The sequence below is a fragment of the Sprattus sprattus genome (genome assembly GCF_963457725.1).
Source record: "Sprattus sprattus genome assembly, chromosome: 2".
NCBI lineage: Eukaryota > Metazoa > Chordata > Actinopteri > Clupeiformes > Clupeidae > Sprattus > Sprattus sprattus.
Window position 1 is genome coordinate 4,322,064 of NC_137921.1, and position 6,049 is coordinate 4,328,112.

General features: G+C 37.8%; 1 long non-coding RNA gene across 1 annotated transcript; it reads right to left on the reverse strand.

Annotated features, from left to right (window-relative positions):
- Nucleotides 1-245: 245 nt before the first annotated feature.
- On the reverse strand, nt 246-3,944 carry LOC308383235. Its single transcript, XR_013969073.1, has 3 exons — nt 3,868-3,944; nt 526-631; nt 246-385 (listed from the first exon to the last, which is right to left on the reverse strand). It is a non-coding gene; the product is annotated as an uncharacterized lncRNA (long non-coding RNA).
- Between the last annotated feature and the right edge of the window lie 2,105 nt (nt 3,945-6,049).

Here is a 6,049-nt window from a genome sequence, read left to right on the forward strand (position 1 = left end):
AAGTCACTTTTCTTCAGGAAACACATTTATTCCCTGACTATTGAAGTATTGTTCTCAGATATTTATCCAGTCAAACACTTATAGACATCAAATATCCTCTCACCTAGTTTGCAAAGACGTGCCTGCAGATTATCTTTCTCTTCAGCTGTGATGTTGTAACTGGTATGTAACTGCGAATTCTGCAGCTTCAGCTGGTTGTACTGGTGCCTCTCTTGGGTCAGGTTGCTCTCCAGCTCTGCTACCTCCATGGCTTTCTCAGTCTGCAGACTGCTGATATCCGACTGGCACTGGTTTCTCTCTTGCGTGGTCTTGGCAAACAGTCCAGCGACGACCAGCAGAAGAACACTCAGCAGTCCCACAAGCGCAAGAGTCAACCTCTTCCACACTGAGGAGAAAACAAATTGGATTTAAGTATAAAAGAGATTTCATGTGTAACCTTGGATGGATGTGTCTGTTAAGTTAAAGTTTAGGTATCACAAAGGTAGGTAAACAATTCACTGAGAATCACATAGAAAACACATTTACCTTGATGTCCCTTCACTTCTCTAGGCTTTTGTGCACCAACATCGTCATATTCTCCATTGTTAGGGTGACGGTGTAAATCTTCCATTGTCCTCTAGGGATTTTACTTCTGCCAGGAAAAGGTTATATGGGGTATGAGCAGTAGTAACATTGGCAGCAATAGTGGTCATTAGTGCAGATATGATATAGGTATATGCAAAGTGCAGATGCAGTACAGGTGAAGGTAGCAATAGAAGTTATGAATGAGGTAAGAGGCATGTAGAACCTGATAATGTAATAATTTCCCGATAATGTAATACAAATTCCTTCATAAGTCCCTAAAACATGTAATAAAATCTGATAATGTAATAATACCCCGATAATGAAATAAAGTGCATTTCCCAATAATTTTGCAGAACCTGATAATGTAATAATTACCTGATATTGTAATAAATTTTGATGGTGCTGTAGCATCAGGTCTCCAGTTTCAGAGGTCCAAACAGTGAAGCTGTCCAGAGACCTGCTGCTTCACTATTAGCAGATACAGTATATATTGTATATGATTGCGAATGCACAATTTTTAAAACGGTGAAAGGGATATTCAGTGGTAATCAACTAATAGAGAAAAAATAAGAACATTTTGGTATGTTATAGACCGGCAGCTAATGGGCACATAGAACATTGAGTTTCTAAGTCCTCTTTGATCATCAATAGCTGACATTTCGCTATTTGATTTATATCAAATTCTCTTTTGATTTTGTGTGGCAATGTCCCTTAAAAATTACACTATATACTGCAAAACACCATGCAACATGCATTTCCTCTACTTTCCCTTGACTTTGCACATGACAAGGCAGTTTGAATGGATCTTCTGTTGGCTTGTTGTGCCAGACCCTTGTACAGCTTCTTGCTGTACAGGTTTGGCTTGTGAGGCTAAAGGCCTATACCATTGGGATCAAAATATGTGCAAAACAATAGTGGGTGGTTGTCTACACAGCATCACTACTTGGTCTGAATAACTGTGGTGTCCCAACATTTCAGCACTGACCAAATTTTTTACAATATCAGGAATTTATTACATTATCAGGTTCTGCAAAATTGAGGCTTACCTGATAATGTAATAACTTCCAATTAATGTAACATTTTATTACATTATTGGTATGGCGATTGTTACATTATTGGGAAATGCACTTTATTACATTATTGGGATATTATTACATTATCAGGGTTATTACGTTATCAGGAAATTATTACATTATCAGGTTCTACAAGGCATGATAAGCTATAAGTACAATGAATATGAGATAAGAGGCATGATAAGATATAAGTACAATGAATATGAGGTAAGAGGCATGATATGATATATACAATGAATATGAGGTAAGAGGCATGATATGATATAAATACAATGAATAGGGACAACAATTTTAAATAAGTAGCTATAGATATGAATACACTAGAACACCTCAGCAATAATACAATGGCAGTAAAAGGAATGTAGTAAAAAAGTGTTTTATTAAAATGAATGAATGAATACTCTAGTCTAGAACACCTCAGCAATAATACAATGACAGTAAAAGGAATGTATTAAAAAAGGGTTTTATTAAAATTAAATCTAAAGACACTAAAATTGAATCTTGTTTTAGAGGTGCTCAGACTTTGTCCAAATCACATTGTACATATTTTGGAAGTTTTCTTTTTTACTCTGAACCTTGTAAACAGAGGTGTTTGGTCCACATAGGTGAATTTAGCATTCAGAAACTGTTTGTGGTTTCTATACTAATAATAAGTAACTTAGAAAGTGACACTATTCTTCACCTAGAGCACTATGCATATTGATGAGAGAGGTGTTTCTGGAACACCTCAGTCGAAGACAATGGCCAGGGTGATTTACACGCCTTCGTGTGTTTTTGTGAGTGTGTATTTTCTATTTCTTTCAACAACTTTTAAGAAATAAATGACATTGCTTGACCATGTAGCTATTTGTCTGTTTTGTTACCGACTTTCAACCACGAGAATGAGTAAGATCTGTGTTTTTGTCTCTGTTGTGTTACCGACTTTCAACCACGAGAATGAGTAAGATCTTTAATAAGTGTCTCAACAACGTTTATACAGTGCCTTGCATAAGTATTCACCCCCTTGGATGTTTTACCCTTTTATTGCTTTTATAAATCAGTCATGGTCAATATAAGTTGGCTTTTTGGACAAAAGAAATCACAAAAAAGCCCTCTTTAATGTCAACCTGAAAACAGATTTCTACACAGTAATGTAAATTAAATAAAAATATGTAATGAAAATAAGTGATTGCATAAGTATTCACCCCCTTTATATAGACTGACCTAATTCAACAGATGTCCAGCCAATTGGTGCTAGAAGTCTCACAATTAGTGAAATGGGGATCAGTGTGCAGTGAATGTGTCTCAAGAGATTGTAGTATAACGACACCTGTGTCTGGAAGGTCCATTCACTGGTCAGTATTCAGTAATCAGTATTCAGATCAGATTTTGACTGGTTGCAGGTTCATATCAACAAAGAACAAGAGTGAGTTGTGAGTAGTGAGATGCAGGGTACAGTATAGGGGTACAAGGAGGAGAAAGAACCAACAAGTCGGTAACAAAACAGACAAATAGCTACATGGTCAAGCAATGTCATTTATTTCTTAAAAGTTGTTGAAAGAAATAGAAAATACACACTCACAAAAACACACGAGATTTTGACTGGTTGCAGGTTCATATCAACAAAGAACAAGAGTGAGTTGTGAGTAGTGAGATGCAGGGTACAGTATAGGGGTACAAGGAGGAGAAAGAACCAACAAAAAGCAAAGAGCAAAGCAAAGCAGAGTAGTCATTTCTGATGAATTTTTAGCTACTATGAGAGAACATGTTTTCCTTCATCAAAAGATGACGGCCCCATAAATATGAAAATTGTTTTCAGATTAAAAATATACTTCTCCTTGAGAACTACAGTATATGTTTTTGAACAATGTGTTTTCTATTTTTTGGTGTATTGTTTACTGACTGCTTGAAAGTGCTTTGTTTATGATTTGAGAGTAGTATTTGATTTTGAGCACAGGTAAAACTGTTTTTAGGCGAAAGTTTCATTTTGCAAGAGGATTCAGAGGTTTTGTAAATAGTGCTTGAAGATGAGGTTTTGAGTTTACAGTTTTGAGAAAATGCGTGACTGTTTCAAGAAATGTGTTTTAGCAATCGTAAAAAAAAACTGTAATAAGAGTCTCAACAACGTTTATAGTAGGCTATGTGCGCCCACGCCCCTGCCTCTAAGTGATGCAATGCGCCTCGAGCGCACCTCATTCACGGTGGGCGTCTCGCCCAGGCGGGAAGTGCCAGATCGCGTCCTAGTGCTTACCTGCGTTCTGTCTAAGTTTATTGTTTGCTACAAGTTCCAGGTCCAGACTCCTAGGTAGATCCCGCGCACCGGCGCTGTCTCGTTCAGTTTTTGCCACGACTTCCACATCCTGGTGTTCTCAGTTCCTTCCCGCGCCCCTGCTTGACTTTTGCGTACTCGTTTTGGTTCCATGGCAATGTTCCGAAAGCCCAATATTCCAACAGCCCGCTGTTCCAAAATTGTGAGCACAGCAACGTAAAACACTATAGCCCACATGCACATCCCAATGAATTGAACACACAATGATAAACATATAAATGCATTCATTTCACAAGCATGAACTTGAATTCAGAATATTATTATAATACACACATGGAATTTGCATCGCGATGATAAAACTATTTGTATGATAGCCAACGCATGTATGCCTTGTCAGTGCTTGTAATGTCCTGCGACAATCTGCCGGTGATTTCCTTCGCACGAATGGTACCCCATATTCAAAACCAGAGTAGGCTAAATTAACAAATATTGCCTAGGAAAAGTGATATGCGTGATAGCCCGATGAGCGTCTCCGTTGCGCAAATTAAAAGCTGTGTGTGTTTTGTGCCACTTAAACTAGTTCTAAAGAATGCCAGGGGGACTTTTTTTTTCCGCAATATTGAGATTTCGGAATATTGGGCTTTCGGAACACTAGGCCGTCCCCCTCGTTTTTTCCCCATAATACCCTGTGTTTCCCTCTGTTAACCCTGTACTGGCTGGTTTATTAAACTCCATCACCCTGGCACCTTTGTGTCGTCTGCCAATCCATGACAGGACAGCATCCAGAACAAACCACACAGAGAAAATAACATAAATGTCACCTGGAGAACACAAGAATGGATGAGGACAACACAAAGGGAGTGCACAGTTTGTGGCTTTAAGTACAGTCATCTCAGTTGAGAGACATGAATAGCTACTGCGTTTCCCAAACACAGCCATTGCATGCTGAGTGTTTCTGACGATTCCAAATTGAAACTAATAAAAACATCAGCATCCCCAATGTTTTCCACTATCGGGCATGAGTGGTTAGTGGAGTCAGGTAAGAGAGGTTCAGCACTAAAGCAGGATGACTAGTCACTATCACATAACCTACACGCTACCAAATAAACAGATCATTCAGAAATATGACTATAATAATTGGGCTAATGAAGCAGTTAGCTTGAACAAGTAGGGGAGACTGAACAACCAACACAACTGTAATTCTTTTGATAGGTGTCCGTTTTGACTTGGTTGATGAGATTTCAAGATGCATGACTACAAGGCTACGCATCAACTACAAGATGTAAACGCAGAGATGACTAACAACTTCCTGCTCCTTAACTCAGATGAAACTGAGGTTATGCTTGTAGCCCTAAACAATTGAGAATGACACTATCTAACCATCTACCCACACACAATGGCATCTCATTAACATATACACTTGCATCAAAGGTCTGGGCGTAATTATCAACCAACACCTTTTACCTTTTGGGGTTCTACTAGAAAAGGTTGACATGTTTCTGTGTTCCAAAAACACATTATTTTTCTCATACCACACATCTCTGTTCACACACTGTCTCAAACACTCTGAAATAACAGAAGCTCATCAGACACACTTCCTGTGGAAATAAATATGTGTGTGTGCATGTGTGTCCTTTTACGGTATGGGTGTGTTTGTGTGTATGTGTGTGTGGTCCGACCAAACTTGCTGACTAAGAGTATCACCACATAACAAAATGTTTCAAAACATTTCAAAGTATGCATTTCATTAGGTTACTGTGTTATTTCTATGTATGCTTTGCAATGAATGTTAAGGTATGTCAATCATTTTGATGTGTAAGTAAGATACTTTTTTAATTAACCTGTCTTGTTTGACTTGACGATTAATGTTTGTTTGTGCCTGTGTGTGCCTGTGCGTGTACAAGCATGTATACAAAAATGGTTTCAAAACAATACTTGTGTCTTTTTAATAAGAGGCTTAACTTGACAAGTGGTTCATCTCAACACTCATTACAGTAACTTAAAGCAACTTACATACACTTCAATACAGAGGTGTATACAGACAAGCATGAGCAAAGGTCAATAAAGGGAAGTATAAATGCAGAAATTAAACTAAAAAGCAAAATGCATAAGAATAAGTCACTAATTGGAGACAAAATGATAGCCATTACATGTTATTTTTATG